Here is a 16,197-nt window from a genome sequence, read left to right as displayed (position 1 = left end):
ACAAGTGCTCTTAATCACAAAGCCAACTCCTCAGTCCCCTGGCAGCCACTTCTATCAAGGTATTTTGTCACAGCAATGAGACAAGTGATTTACACGGTGACTAATACAGCGTGTTCCTGTGATAGTAATAAAAGAGACATTGTTAATTAGCAATCAGTCAACCAGAAATTAAAACTAAAATAGAAACGACACAAAGCCCAAACACCTGTAACATTTGATACCCCCTTCTGATCCATTTGAAAACAAAGGGAAGTCAAAATTACAAGTTCAAACTCAAATGAAGAAAAACAGAAACACTGTATCAAAAGTGATGAGGTCCAGGGGCTGGGGAGATGGCTCAGTGGTTACAGAGCATTGGCTCTTCGTGTTCCCAGCATCCATATGGCAGCTAACAACTGTCTGTAACTCCAGTTCCAGGGGATCTGACACCCTTTTTTGGCCTCTGAAGACACCAGACATGCATGCGATGCATAGACATACATGTAGGCAAACAGTCATACACATAGAATAAAAATAATTTTTTAAGTGACGAGATCCAACTAAGATCGAATTGAAAGGAAAACCGTCATTTCTGAAAAAGAAAAAGGGAAACACAGGTGAATGAGTGAAATATTCAACTCGAGAAGACATAAAAAGAGCAAGAAAACAGATGTAGGAAAAGACAGAGTGAAGACAGAAATGAATGAATCTGAGCCCTTAACGGAAATAAACGCGATCAACTCAAGAGCTAGCTGCAGGATGGGCAAAAGGCCTCTAGAGGGAGCTCCGAGCCAGTCTAACAACAGTGAAAAGACGCTACTCAGAGGAAGCGCAATTAGCAGGAGAACAGAAAAAAAAAGCACAGGACACTTAATATGCATTTTAATTGCATAAATAATGCATGGGCGCATGTTTATTGGAGATAGGAGTCAAATAAAAAGAATAGAAGAGCACAATGCCGAGGTCCTCGTCACGCTCATCAGGGCCGCCATGGCAGATTGCCACAGGCTGGGTGTCTGACACTAGCGAAAACGATTTTCTCAGCGTTCTGGAGATTGAAAGCAGGGACAAAGGCCTTGGAAGGCTCCCACTTTTCTGAGGCCTCTCTCCTTGGCTGTCCCTCTTTACACTGTTGTACCTCTGTACGTAAGCACCCTGGTGTCTCCGCACACCTGACTTCTGCTGCTACTCGAGGTCAGTGAGATAGGACCAGGTGCTCCCGATTGCCACATTGTAATACAGTCACTTTCCAAAGGTCATGTCTCCAATCACAGTCCCATTCTGAGGTGCAGGGTGGAAGTGGGCACAGGGGTGAGGCCAGGGCTTCTACACACATTTGGAAGGTCACAGCTCAGCTCGTGACACTCTTTTTCACCTGCACCCCCTCAAATTCTAGGTTTCTTTCCAGGAGTCACATGACTGCCCATGTTTAGCAGGGCCAGCACAGAGTCAGACTAAGGCTAGGTAGGCTCAGCATCACTCCTTCCTGGGTCTACATTCTGTGGTCAAATCCCCTTAGGCAGGAGCAATTCTCTTAGCTGAGCAAGCACGCTACGATAGAGAAGTATTGTAAACTAGAATTCCCAGGCTCCCCTAGAGTTCCCAGTCCACTTGTGGTAGTGAGTCCTAACTCCCCTGCCAACTCCATCCAGCACATTCTGGATCCTCTACAGTGTAAAGTCTACACCCTTGGCCGCTGGTCAAGCCTGGCAGGGGTCACACAGTGGTGTGCTCTCCACCCCAGAGGACATGCCTGGGGTGGGGCCCTCACAGGCTCTGGGGAGTTCCAGGGTCCCAGGCACACAAAGCCTGATCTGGAGGAGGGCTTGGGTTCTACGGCAGTGTGTCCTTTTGCTACATCTGTAGGACAAGTGCCTCTGGAGGGAAGCAGGAGCAGACCCCTACTGGAGCAAGGCTAAGGTTATTGGCTTGGCTTTAACGACAACCCTGCTGTTGGTTAGTATGCAACTTTGCAGATCTGTTGATACCTATTCTATAGGAATAGTATGGAGTTCTATTGACATAGGAATGAGTCAAGTTCCAGGAGAACGTTTTATACAAAAAAAGAATTCTCCATTTTTCTGAAGCTGACTGTATTTCATCATAGCCTGAAGATCTTTCCATCTGTAGCATCTCCAGGTCTCTACAGGTCTACTTTCTTCTCTTCAGTTATGGTATGCTATTATACAGTATTATTTCAGAGGGAAGAAAAAGAAGTATATGAGAGTGCTTACTTAACACAATGCAATACTAATTTCCTTAAACAGTAAGGTCATTTAGTTAAAAAAAAGCTTAAAAATAAAAATTGCCAAAATTGACTTAAAAAAAAGATCTAAACAAGACTGATTAAGATCTAGGAACCAACTGGAAGTGGTTGGAATTAGCCATTGGTCCACCCAAGAGGATAATGTCTTAGTTTCTTCTGATGCTCTCAAAAGGCCAATGAGGAGCATGAGACCCTGGAAGACTTGGGGGAAGAACTCAGCCAAACAGCTCTGAAAACCGCGTTTTGACTAGCGAATATAAGCCTATATATTAAAGGATCTCACACACGTACATTCTATTTTGTACATCTGTGTATATGGCAATCGAGCTTTTAAAAAAAATGAGCACTGAATAATGAAAGCCAGGGGTCTCTGCTAAGAAAAAGAAGTCACAAGGAAGGAGGGTGGGGGGTAGTTAAGTGGTAGGGCACTTGCCTAGCACTTGTGAGGCCCTGGGCTCAATCCCCGGTGTAGCCGGACTTTCTTGTTGGACTTTCTCTTGGGGACCTCCAGCTCCCAAATAATGACATGGAGACTTATTATTAATTTTGAAAGCTTGGCCTTTAGCTTAGGCCTGTTCTCAACTACCTCTTATAACTTAATTAACCTGCTTTCTATTAATCTACGTTTTGCCAAGTGGCTTTTTACTTCTTTTCCATTCTCTGTGTCCGACTTCCTCAGTGTCTTGCTGGCATCTCCCGAATGCCTACATTCATCCCGAGTTCCAATCTCTTTCTGGAAGTCCTGCCTATTCTCTCCGGCCTAGCTATTGACCATTTAGCTCTTTATTAAACCAACCAGAAGGCACCTTAGCAAAGACCCATCTTCACAGTGTACGAAAAGATTATCTCACAACACCCTGGCAGTGCAAAAACAGGTCAGTAAGAAAGAACTAGAGTGGACTCCGTGTAGTCTCAGTTTGTAATCAGGAGTGGTAGTAGAAACCAAGATTTGTAGTAAATAAATATACATACATGTATTATACACAGAGGTAGACAAATCCAAATGCAAACACATGTTTGAAAGCCCTTGCTCTGTCCTCTCAGAATCCCCACAGGCAATGACACCCCAGCAACACCGGGTGCATCGAGACAGCTTGTGGTTGGATCTTGGCCTCTCAGGCCCACTTGGCAGTAAAAGCAGACACAATTGTCTGTGGAAATGAGTGGACCTGGGATGTGGCAAGGCAAGATCCAGGTAAGCCTGGCTCTGGTTATGGTGCTGTCATTGGCACTCTAACCAATGCACACTTGTGTTTATTGCCAGTCTCCTGCCCATGAAAATCTAAAGTTTTTGAAAGTGGGGAGTCAGGGGTCTCTTTTGCTCATTCACATGCCCTAACCATGCAGGACTGTATCAGTGCTGACACAAGCATCTGGCCTGCAGGGTACACTCAATACAAATGTACATCTTGATGGAATTTCCTCTTCCTTTATCACACAGATCGGGACACTAACTCTTCCAACGAAAACAAAAATAGAACCTTCCGGACCACTGAGCACTAAACAGAAGCCCCCTGAACCTCTGCCTCAGAGCATCTGAGACTCACATAGGTGGGCTGGGAGAGTCCCAGGGAAGCCTAACAACCTAGAACATTCCCCCAAGAAGGGTGGCAGCCATCAGCCTGGTAAAGTTTCGGGTGGTTTTTCTCGCAAGGGATGCTCTCTCTGCATGCCTGTGGTTACTTTGGAAACCCCATGAGAAGGTGACTTTCGAGAGGTCAGCTGAAACCCACAGGATTGTTTTAATCTCAGCCGAATCCCTCCCACTCTAGTGAGGTCACTCTGTGGCCACCTGTGGGTACAGAAAAGGAACAAGGACAGCACATCCATGTAACTGGAGTTTTCCTACCTGGCCCACAATCAGGACAAATCTCTGTCACCCACCAGTCCCACAGCCACTCAGACTCAACCAAGTAAACACAGAGACTTATATTGCTTACAAACTGTATGGCCATGGCAGGCTTCTTGCTAACTGTTCTTACAGCTTAAATTAATCCATTTCTATAAATCTATACCTTGCCACATGGCTTGTGGCTTACCGGCATCTTCACATGCTGCTTGTTATGGTGGTGGCTGGCAGTGTCTTCCCCCCTCAGCCTTCCACTTCCCAGAATTCTCTGCTTGTCCCGCCTATACTTCCTGCCTGGCCACTGGCCAATCAGCATTTTATTTATACAGAACGATATCCACAGAACTTTCCCTTTTCTTTTTTTTGAAAAGGAAGGTTTTAACTTTCATATAGTAAAATTACACATGACAAAACAGTTATCTAGCAAGAATTACAGTTACAATATCTAGTCTATTTGTATTTGGCAAAATTAAAGAAGATATCCTATCTCTTCTATATTTGTGAGTCTAAGGTTTCATATCTAACTTATCTTTTATCATAACTGGGGAACAATCTAGTCTTCAACTACGTCAAAGACCTCAGAAGGATATAATACTACCTGAGAAATGGGAGAAGGATGCAAGTAACTTTTGGGAGTCTTGCAGGGTAGACAGAGACAGCTGGCAGCCTGGACAGTCATCCAAAATTCTCTTGTAGTTGGGGCATCTGTCTTTAGCCCACAGGGCTAGAGTCTCTCAGTCATTTTTCTCTGTGTCCTGTAGAATGTCTGGCAGTTTCCTCTATGAAGCAGGAACCTAAAGGACCATTTTGCCAAGCAAAGTTCAGTGGTCACCTTTCCATGGGTCCTGCATGTCCAGTTGATCAAGCAGTCCAGGCAAGAACAGTTTCTTGCCCAAATGGCTATTTTTGCCAAGGCGAAGATAAACTTCATATGGAGTGTCTTCGATGCCCATCCTCCTCTCTGAAGTAAATCCGGTGCTGCCAGGAGCAGACATGTCTTACTGTCCAGATAGTCTAAATTTTTAAAAATATTTTAAATGCCATATTCTGTAGGTCTTTGAAGTGTTTGAAGATTACCTGTCTATCTGAAATATATCTATATATACCTAGAAAACTTAACTAACATGGTACAAGTTTGACTATCATAGAAGACTAATTATTAATTTGTATTTTTAATTATCCATTACAATCTAAATGAATTACATAAACATAATACCTCAAACGAGAATAGAAATATATATACAGTATAACAAAATTAAACTTAAACTTGCATCAATAAACTAAAATCTACACCAATGTAAAACATTTTAAACAAGTTGTTGTTCTTTAAAAGTAGGTTCATTAAGCCGGGCGGTGGTGGTGCACGCCTTTAATCCCAGCACTCGGGAGGCAGAGCCAGGCGGATTTCTGTGAGTTCGAGGCCAGCCTGGACTACCAAGTGAGTCCCAGGAAAGGCGCAAAGCTACACAGAGAAACCCTGTCTCGAAAAACCAAAAAAAAAAAAAAAAAAAAAAAAGTAGGTTCATTAATCTACCCTTTTATCCTATCATTTCTATATCCTATATATCTGTATCATATCCCCTTTTCTTTTTTAGAAAGAGATCGCATTTATAATCAACCTGTTTTAAATAAAAATATTGGTTTTTCTCTGTCCCACACCAGAGGGCTTTTCTGATTTGAGACATAAGAATCTCTGAAACTTTCTTTTTTTTTTTTTTTTTTTTTTTTTTTTTTTTTTTAGCAATATGCCTGGGTTTAGAGAGGGAATGAGCCAATTCCATCTCCAAAGCCAGCTTGGTATATTTGGGAATTTGGGCGTAGCTTCTCTTACTATTTCCTGCTGGAAGGGGGTGCTGTATCTTATGGGGACACAAAGAAAATTTTAGGATTATGGAATAGTCCGTGAGGGTGTATCATCTGAGCCAGTTGCCTTGAAACGGTTCTGGATGTTGGATCATTTGGGCCTTGGTGTCATCGGAGACCTTTCAGGGGGTCTTGGCTGGTCAAACCTGATGTATCTTAATCTGGAACAAATCCATAGCTTCTTGCTTTCTGTGGAAACAAAAGCAGAGCCTCCTTTCCAAAGCAACATATCCTTACATCCAAACTTTGAAGTCAAGGTACCTTTAAAATATACATTTTTGTTTAACTAAACAACTTTTATGATCAAATGTTTTTCTGCAGTTAAAAATCCCAAAGACAACACAATCCAGATTCTCTGTGTAATATTTATCTTTATGTGGCTTATTTTTTTTATATTAATTTTACTGTCTCTTTAAAGACTTTATTTTTTTTTTTATTTTTTTTTTTTTTTTTTGGTTTTTCGAGACAGGGTTTCTCTGTGTAGCTTTGCGCCTTTCCTGGAACTCGCTTTGGAGACCAGGCTGGCCTCGAACTCACAGAGATCCGCCTGGCTCTGCCTCCCAAGTGCTGGGATTAAAGGCGTGCGCCACCACCGCCCGGCAAAAGACTTTATTTTTTAAAACTATGTATTTGTTTATATAACTGTATATATCACCTTTTTTTCTCTTTCAAGCCTACATATATTTTACATACATTGTAAACTATTCCATCTGAATCAGTCTTATTGTGAACCTATTGCTTTAAACTGCAGCATTCTAAGACTGAAATGGCGCTGTGGCTGCTGGCTCCGCCCACTTCAGCTTCCCAACATGGCGGTGGTACATTTTCTGCCAGCTCTGGGAGCCATCAACTCTCAGAAATAGTGGGTCTATGTTTTTATCAAAGCAGCATGTAGCCCAGAAACCTCTTTTTGTTTTGTACTAGCAAAGGCTAAATCCACCACGCAGCTTAATGTGCCACTTGCTGAGGCCTCATTCCCGCCATAGTGCAGGTCGAGTGCGCACGCTAGGAACCCATAGTAGCTCAAATACTCAGGCTGCCGCTAGCTTGAAAGAGACAACTAGGAACTGTTTTCAGCTCCGTTTTAGAATCCTTTTACTCAGGTTTTAGGTGGAAACTCTTGCCAACACGTTGGGCGCCATTTGTAGCTGGAGTTTTCCTGCCTGGCCCACAGTCAGGACAAATCTCTGTCACCCACCAGTCCTACAGCCACTCAGACCCAACCAAGTAAACACAGAGACTTATATTGCTTACAAACTGTATGGCCGTGCCAGGCTTCTTGCTAACTGTTCTTACAGCTTAAATTAATCCATTTCTATAAATCTATACCTTGCCATGTGGCTCGTGGCTTACTGGCATCTTCACATGCTGCTTGTCATGGTGGTGGCTGGCAGTGTCTCCCCCCTCAGCCTTCCACTTCCCACAATTCTCTTCTCTGCTTGTCATCCATATCCTAGGGCTGCTGGATAATGGTGCCACTCACCAAGGGGATTAAAACAACACATTGTCACAGACTTCTGAAGACCAGAATTTAGAAATCTAGGTGTGTCCCTAGGTCACGGACCTTATGTGATGCCCTTGAGGCCCCCTCCTTGCCTCTAGGACTCAAGCATCAGTGCCCGCCTCCAGCATCACACAGTTGTGTCCAAGCCACCTGTCTGTATGTACCTCTAAGTGCCCCAACATAACACTACCAGTCTGATTGGATGAGGGCCCATCCTAGTAACTCCATCTTAGCTTGGCAACTTCTCCCAAGACCTTCTTTTTAAATTGTATCACACTCTGGGGAATTAAAGTGGATCACACATTTGGGAGATCCTGGGGATTGAGGCATCAACATATCTTTGGGGATAGGGGTAACAAACCAACTTGTATCTGTAACTACAACTCATGAGGCTAAAAGAGAGTTTTTCTATTTCATCTTTGCTCTCTCTCTCTCTCTCTCTCTCTCTCTCTCTCTCTCTCTCTTTCTGTGTGTGCACACGCGTGTCTGTGTGTATGCGTATATGTGTGTGTGTTTGTCTGAGCCATGTCCAGACTTTCCTGAAATGGGACATTGTCACAGAAATTCACCAACAGGCCAGCTCTGATAAAGGTCACCTCAACCTTCCAGGCCTCTGGTTCCTTAGTCACCCTCTGCTACTTTTTTTCTTCTTAATGTGCATTGGTGTTTTGCCATGGGTGTCGGGTCCCCTGGAACTGGAGTAACAGACAGTTGTGGGCTGCCATGTGGGTGCTGGGAATTGAATCTGGATCCTTTGAAAGAGCAGTCAGTGCTCTTAACTGCTGAGCCATCTCTCCAGACCTTCAGGGTCACCCTCTGAAATGTTCTTATTTCCTTTGGTTCCACCTCTGGACTAGATAGTTCCAATCCTGTAGACTTCCCAAGATATCTCCTAAAGTCTCTGGAGGCAGTTCAGAGCCTCTGGAAAGACCATGGAGTGGCTAATCCTTCTGTGGTGGTGTCTGTGCTCTGAGCAGGAGCCGTGTGAGGGATAATCAGGGTGGCTGAGTATGTGCAATGTGAACACGCCAGGGATTTGAGATCATTAGCAGCTGACAAGAAATGGGAGGAGTATGAGATGATGGCCCGGAGCAGTCCCATACCACGGGAGGATTGGAGTGTTGAATTAAATGAGAAGAGACTCAAATCAACAGGACACACGAAGGGCCCAACCAGCCCTGCATTGTGTCACAGATGATACAAAGTGCCTGCTTCCTGCCCTCAAGGCAATTATAATCTATTTAGGACTTAGACATAAAACACGGGAGAAATGAGATGGCAAAGTGTTTAAGAAGCAATTCACCACACTGCCACCTCCATTAGCTGTCAAATGAACTGCAGAGGCAATGACAAACAATACTGAATTGTGAACTAGGAGAGGTTATTTGGTTGTTTGTGGCATCAATGGGTGCCTACTTTCTTGCTGGGGGAAATGAAGGGTTAACAAACATGGCAGTTTGGAGAGCACTGAGCATCTGGGCCTCCATTTATTGAGCACTTACTACAGAAGGCTGTAGCCGCAAGTTTCTCCAGTCTAGCCTGGCCCCACGGTCAATCAGGATGACCCTCTTCCACCTGTGTCCCTCAGCCACTTGGTCCCAAGTAAACACACAGAGCCTTATATTATTTACAAACTGTACGGCCTACGGGTCAGGCTTCTTGCTAGCTAGCTCTTATAACTTAACTCAACCCATTTCTATTAAACTATATGTTGCCACGTGGCCGTGGCATTACCAGTTTGCTGGCATCTTATTGCTCCTTGGGCAGCAGGCTGGGGTCTCCTCTCCCTCTCCTTCTCCCATCTCTTCAGTTCGAATGTCCTGCCTAACCTTATTCCGCCTCACCATTGGCCAAACAGCTTTATTTATCAACCAATCAGAACAACACATAGTCACAGCGTACAGAAAGATATCCCACAGCAGAAGACAGCAATTCACATACCTTAATTAATGCCCTTGCCTCCAAGTCTCTGTCCAGTGTATTCTACATTCTGTATGAACTAAAGCCAATGCTCCTGAAACAGACCTGTCTCCGTCTCAGCTCCTAACTGTATCAGAGGTTTATTGGCACACACAGCATGACATGGTACTGGAAATCTGACTAGGGTGATGAAGGAAGGACAGACACATAGACACATGCACAGAAAGTCTGGGATCGGGTGGGCCATGCTGGCTCTGATGGAGTGGTACCAACTATACAACAACCCAGAACCTCACTCAGCGCATTTATTATGCACAGCAGAGAAGGCAGAGCTAGCTAGTCTTGATGGGTGGTCTCTGTCCCGGATCATTCTCAGGCTGTAAACATCCTGGAAGAGGAAGCTGCCATCATGATTTCTGTGAACTCTGTCAATATTCCCATACAGCCTAGAGGAAGGCTTTGCCAATTCCCGTGGGTCTTCAGTATCCATCCTTGTCAATAAATAATACACCTTCTGCTCCCCACAGTTTATTTTTGCTGGTATAATGAAGTCCAAATGACAGTGGCTGTCACCATGGGGCTGGCAAGCAGGAGGTAACAGGGATGAATGAGGGTCAGCATGGAGGGGAGCGATATAAGACTGGAGATGGAGGTCAGGGTGGGGGGAGCAGATCTAGATTGCTGGCTTTGAAGGTGGGAGGAATGGCCATAGTGAGGAGTGGGCAGCCTGCAGGATCTGGGAGAGCTGTTCTCTGCTTCCTCCACCTCCAGAAGATAAGAAGTTCACAGTGTTTTCAGTTAATGAGTTTGTGGCACTTTGTTACAGCAGCTACAGGAGACATACATCAGTTAAAAGAAAAAAAGGTTTATTTTTATGTGTGTGCACTCACACGCATGCCTGAGAAGGCCAGAAGAGGGCAGCAGATCCCGAGAAACTGATGGTTGTGAGCCACCATGTGAGTGCTGGGTACTGACCCTGGGTTCTCTGGAAGAGGAACTAATGTCTTAACCATTGGGCCATCTCCCCAGTCCCTCCACCTTATTATTTTGCTACAGTCTCAGTTAAAGCCAGAGCTCACTGATTAGGCCACTCTAGCCACCACCCAGACTGCCCCAGGAATCCTCTATTTTCACCTTCCAAGGCTGGAATTGCAGGTGAGCTGCCACAAACACCTGACATTTGGATGGCAATGCCTCCTCCCATTCCGTGTTTCTCTCTCTCAGCACCCGAGTCTGTGCTTGTCTTGTTGCCGTGGTTACAGTTCATTTATGCTCATTGCTATCTAATATCCCCGTGTGTGAATAATTTACAACTTGCTTGCCCATTGGTGATGATATTCAGATTATTTCCAGTATAAAGTTGTTATAAAAATTTTATGAAGGCCGGGCAGTGGTGGTGCATGCCTTTATCCCAGCACTCGGGAGGCAGAGCCAGGGGGATCTCTGTGAGTTCGAGGACAGCCTGGTCTACAGAGTGAGTTCCAGGACAGGCACCAAAATTACACAGAGAAACCATCTCGAAAAAAAACAAAACAAAAGTTTTATGAATTGTCGTAGTTACTTTTCTATTTAGTGACAATTTATAAGAGAAAGCATTTAATTTGGGTCTTGATTACAGTTTCAGAGGGTGAGTCCATGACCAACATGGGAGGGAGAATGGCAGTGGGTAGGCAGGCATAGTGCTGGAACAGTAGCTGGGAGGTCACATGTTGAGACAACAATCACAAGGTAGAGAGGGAGAGTGCTAACCTAACCAGGAATGGTTCGGGCTTTTAAAACATCAAAGCCCACCCCCAGTGATGCTCCTCTCCCAATAAGACCACACCTCCTAATCCTTCCCAAACAGTTCTACCAACTGTAGACTAAGCGTTCAACTATATGAGCCCATGGGGCTCGTTCTCATTTAAATCATCACATGAGGATGTTGGCATGTGACTTGTCGAACACATGCAGGCATTCCTGTTGAGTGTGTACTGAGAAGTGAACTTGCTGGGTCATGGGGTGGGTGCATGTTCAATCTCAGCATCTGACCCTGTGCCCATTCTCCCTTTGCCATGGATTGACTGTCTGTGACCCCAACTCATATGTGGATGGTGTCTGAAAATGGGGCCTTTGCAAGGTAATTAGGTCAGGAGGATGGAGCCCTCAACATGGAGTTACTGCCCTTACAAGAAGAGAGAGAGACTGACTTTCTGCCTCTTTGCCCTCTACCATGGGAGGGTTCCACGAAAAGACAGCCACCTTTTAACCAGGCAGACACCCACACAGGGCACTGGGTCTGTCAGCACCTTAACCTTGACTGCCCAGCCTTCCCAACCGTGAGAAATCGCTTATTTCTTAAGCCGGGTACCCAGTCTGGTAATTCTTTAGTGCCGCCGCTGCTGGCTGGACCAGCTGCGATCAGCAGTGCGTGGCTTCCCCACTCATTGCGTTCTTTCCATTTGTGGGAGCCCTTTCTTGACAGCTGTTTTGTGTTGACTCTTAGCACAAGCAGTATGGCTTTCAGAGCCCTGATCTCCCTAGGAAGCCAGCTGAGGGAGAGGGTGGCATTGAAAGAAGGCTAGCCTTGATTGGGTCTGGGGGGTGCAGGTGCTTCAGGGCTGAGACGGGCGCAGCGAGAGCATCCTCCTGCTGCAGCTCACCTGTGCCTGGGGTTTCTGGTGCACAGGCAATGCTTATGGCCCCGTGAGATCACTCACGATGAGGCATACCTTCTTGAGGGAGAGCAGAGCAGGGAGACTTGGATTCTGTAGTGGCCTCAGGTGGGAAGTCATTTTCTTCTGGCTCATAAGGCAGCCATCTGTTCCGCTGTGTTTTACTACCTGCATTCCTTGGAGGGCCAAGAGAGGCAGGCCCAGGCCCAGGTAGACATGCTGCAGGGGATTGATGCTCTGGGCTCCAGCAGAAACCCACAGTGCCTTTACCTTTCCAACACATTTGGCCTGCTGCAGCCTTTCAAATCCAGTGAGAAAAAGGGGTTTGCCAAGCCCACAGTCAGGAGACAGCTGGGCAGTTCAAGGATCTCCCTTCCATTGGGCCAGAAACCGGGCCAGGAACACTGTGATGGCTAACTTTGGTTAGGAACTTGGCACACCTGGGCTGACGGAACCTCAACTGAGAAATTACTTTCATCAGATTGGCCTGTGATCGCATCTCTGGGGAATTTTCTCGATTGCCCATTGATGCAGGAGGGCCCTGCCGAGTATGGGCAAAATCATTCTGAAACACATAGCCCAGGCTGTGGAACAGACATTGCTGAAAGTGAGTCTGGGAGCAACCCGGAAAGCATGGTTTTCCTGGGGCCTCTGCTGTGCCCTTCTGCCCTCAGCCCCTGCCTTGGTTTCCCTAAATCATGGGCTACAACCTGTAAGCTAACCTGTAACCTTTCCTCCTCAAGTTACTTTTGGTCATGGTGTTCATCTCAACCACAGAAAGCATATCAAGACAGCCAGTTTTGAGTCTTAGAGGCTGGTGTCCTTTGGGAGGAGGCAGAGAAGAGAGCAGAGGCTTGATGCCTCAGAGAGGTGCACATGGGAGGCACAGGAGGAGGCATCGAGAGCAGAAGGCAAAGTGGCCGGCCCCGGAGGTGGCCGGGAAGAAGGCAGTGGAAGGAATCTGGGCATAGCTTGGGGAAGACGGCTTCTTTGTTTTGTTGTTTTTGACGGGACCTCGTGTAGACTGGCCTCAAACTCCCTAAGTAGCCAAGGATGACCTTGAACATCTATCCCTCTGCCTCCACCTCCCGTGTGCTGGGATTATAGGCCTGCATGGCCATGCCCAGTTTTATGTGCTGCTGGGGATTGAACCAATCATGCATGCTAGACAAGCACTCTACCAGCTGAGCTGCAGACCTAGCCTGGGGCTGTTGTTATTGTGGGGAGACTTGTGTTGGAGGGGTTTCTCTGAGGGATTTGAGTTCTCCAGAGTTCAGATACTTCTCATTAACACTGAAGAGCACCCGCAACCTAGGAACATGTGGCCACACATTGAGAAGTCTGTTCCTAAGACATGTGCACCAGGTTGGACCCCACACTTCTGAGTTACAGTCGCTCCAGAAGGACAATAGAAACTCCGTTATGCAAATTCTCTGTTCTATAGCTCAGCACAGCTAATCAATGACCAACACCCTGTATGTGGGGAAGGCTGACCTGCAGACTTCTCTAGTCCCTCTTTCCTCAGTGATGATAGTGGACTGAACCTCTGAACTATAAGTGAGCCACCCAATTCAATGTTTTCCTTTATAAGAGTTTTCATGGCCATGGTATCTCTTCACAGCATTAGAAACCCTAAGTAAGACACAAGGCTTAAAAATTATTTTTAAACATGTAGACCCATGTGTGGTGGCTCATATCTGTAACTATAGCTCTTTAGGAGGCTGAGGCAGGAGGATCAATGATATTGCTGGGAGTTGAAGACCAGCCTGGGCACAAAACAAAGACAAAAAAAATGGATATAGCTGGGAAGTGGTGGTGTATGCCTTTAATGCCAGCATCCGGGCTTAGTCCTCAATGCCTGCAGAGAATGAGTTCCTTCCCTGTGAACAAAAGTCCCCATCACAGGTCCCACTGTCAGATTGCATGGCATGGTCCAATTCTCACAGGTTAACAGAAGCGCTTATCAGACAAAGCATCCCAAGGACTTAAAAGATGATTTCTCAGGGTTCAAAAATTACTATGATGGCGTGGGCAGGGACTTCCCTAAACATAGCCAGACCTCTGTATCTAAGGGCTTCACACCCATGGATTTAACCAATTTATGATTGAAAATACTAATACAGTATGACTATTGCCAAAGGTGTTTGTACTGTACTAGGTATAAAAAGTCTAGAGGTGGTTTTAAGAATACAGGATGATGTGTGTAGGTCATATGCAAACACTATGTTATTTCATACATGGACCCCGCAAAGCTGCAGAGTTTGGTATCCATGGGGACAGAGGTCCCTGGAAACCATTCTCCAGGGATGCTGAAGGATGACTATATGCGGGTACCACCTCTTTGATGGTTAATTCTCACCATCAACTTGACTGGTTTTAGAATTACCTAGGAGACTGATGAGGGTATTTCTAACAAGGATCAACTGAGCTGGGAGACCACCCCTGAATATTGGCAGCACTGTCCCATGTGTTGGGGGCCATGATGGGGAAAAAAAGGGAAGAGAAAGTGAAGTGAAAATGGACTGAATATTAGTTTTTTGGTCAACTTGACACAAGCTGGAGTCACTGGGGGAGAGTGACTTTAACGGAAGAAGTCCAATCGCCACCAGATTGGTCTGTGGGCAAGTCTGTGGGCCATTTTGTTAACTGATGATTGATGCGGGAGGTCCCATGCCTGGGCAGGTGATACTGAGGTGTATAAGAAGCTAGCTGAGCAAGCTGTGGGGAGCATGTGAGCAAGCAGTGTTCCTCCATGATTTCTGCTTCAGTTCCTGCCTCCTAGTGCTTCCCTTGGGCTCCTGCCCTGATTTCCCTTCATGATGGACTGTGATCAGAACATGGGAGCCAAATAGACCCTTTTCTCCCCAAGTTACTTTTGGTCATGGTGTTTTATCACAGCAATAGAAAGCAAACGGAGACACTGAGAACCAGTTTTCTCCTCCGTTTTGCTTCTTGGCCCCAAGACACAAACTGCTCAGCTCTGCCATATACAGACAGGTTTAAAAACCGCGTGCCAGAATGAACATTTCCTTTATTTTAAGCAGTTCTGCCAGTTATTTGGTTCTAGTGACAATGAAAAGAATGCAGAGACTTTTACAAAGGGGACTGAGGGAGGGGTCTGCTGAGGGGTGATCTACAGGGCTGTTTCCTCAAGGGCTTGAACTGCAGTCACTGTGGAGGCAGCCAGCTTGCTCAAGCCCTGTATAGCTTGCCCTCTCTTCTCCCTCTTGTTCCCCATTCCCCTCTATACTTCCTGGGGTCATCTTTCAAATACACAACTCAGACTTTCTCTTTGTCTTGGGGTCTGCTTCTAGGAAGCCCTGGGTAAAACAGGTGACAGCCATGTCTGCCATTTACAGGACTTGGCGGTGCCCTGGGCATTCATGGGAACTTGACATGAACCCTCAAAGGCTGTTGTCACCTCCCCAGGGAATGAGCTCTTCACAGCCTCATTTGACAGGTGAGGATACAGAGGCTCGGAGAAACTTTGCCAAAGGCCCAGGGCAGGGCAGGCCAGGCCAGTCGCTGTCCAGACTGACTCTTTCCTGAAGGTCCAAGGCAGCGCTTTCAGAAGTAGAGATCAGAGCTGGGTCTGTGCTGCCTGGTCCTTCTCAGCCAAGGAATATCAAATCTTCATCGTGGCTAAGTAGTCCTTCTGACAGGGGACAGGGAGCGCGGGTAGGCTGTTGTTGTTAGAATTTTACTCTTTTGTTGGGGGGGGGCACCACCCAGCTCACAAATAAATCACACACAGAGGCTTATTCTTTTTTTTTTTTTTTTGGTTTTTCGAGACAGGGTTTCTCTGTGTAGCTTTGCGCCTTTCCTGGAACTCACTTGGTAGCCCAGGCTGGCCTCGAACTCACAGAGATCCGCCTGGCTCTGCCTCCCGAGTGCTGGGATTAAAGGCGTGCGCCACCACCGCCCGGCTTTATTCTTAATTATGAATGCCTGGCCTTAGCTTGGCTTAGTTTCTTGCCAGCTTTCCTTAACTTATCCTGTCTACCTTTTGCCTCTGGGCTTTTCCCATTCTCTTACTTCTGCAAATCTTACTCCCTTGCTGGTTGGGTGGCTGGGTGGCTGGGTGGCTGGGTGGCTGGCCCCTGATGTCCTCCTTCTCTGGCTTCTCCTCGATCCCTTTCTTCCAGTTTTCTCCTTCTATATG

This window comes from Peromyscus californicus, unplaced genomic scaffold, assembly GCF_007827085.1.
Source record: "Peromyscus californicus insignis strain IS unplaced genomic scaffold, ASM782708v3 Scaffold_7__1_contigs__length_154581171, whole genome shotgun sequence".
Lineage (NCBI taxonomy): Eukaryota > Metazoa > Chordata > Mammalia > Rodentia > Cricetidae > Peromyscus > Peromyscus californicus.
Note: the sequence above shows the minus strand (reverse complement) of the source record.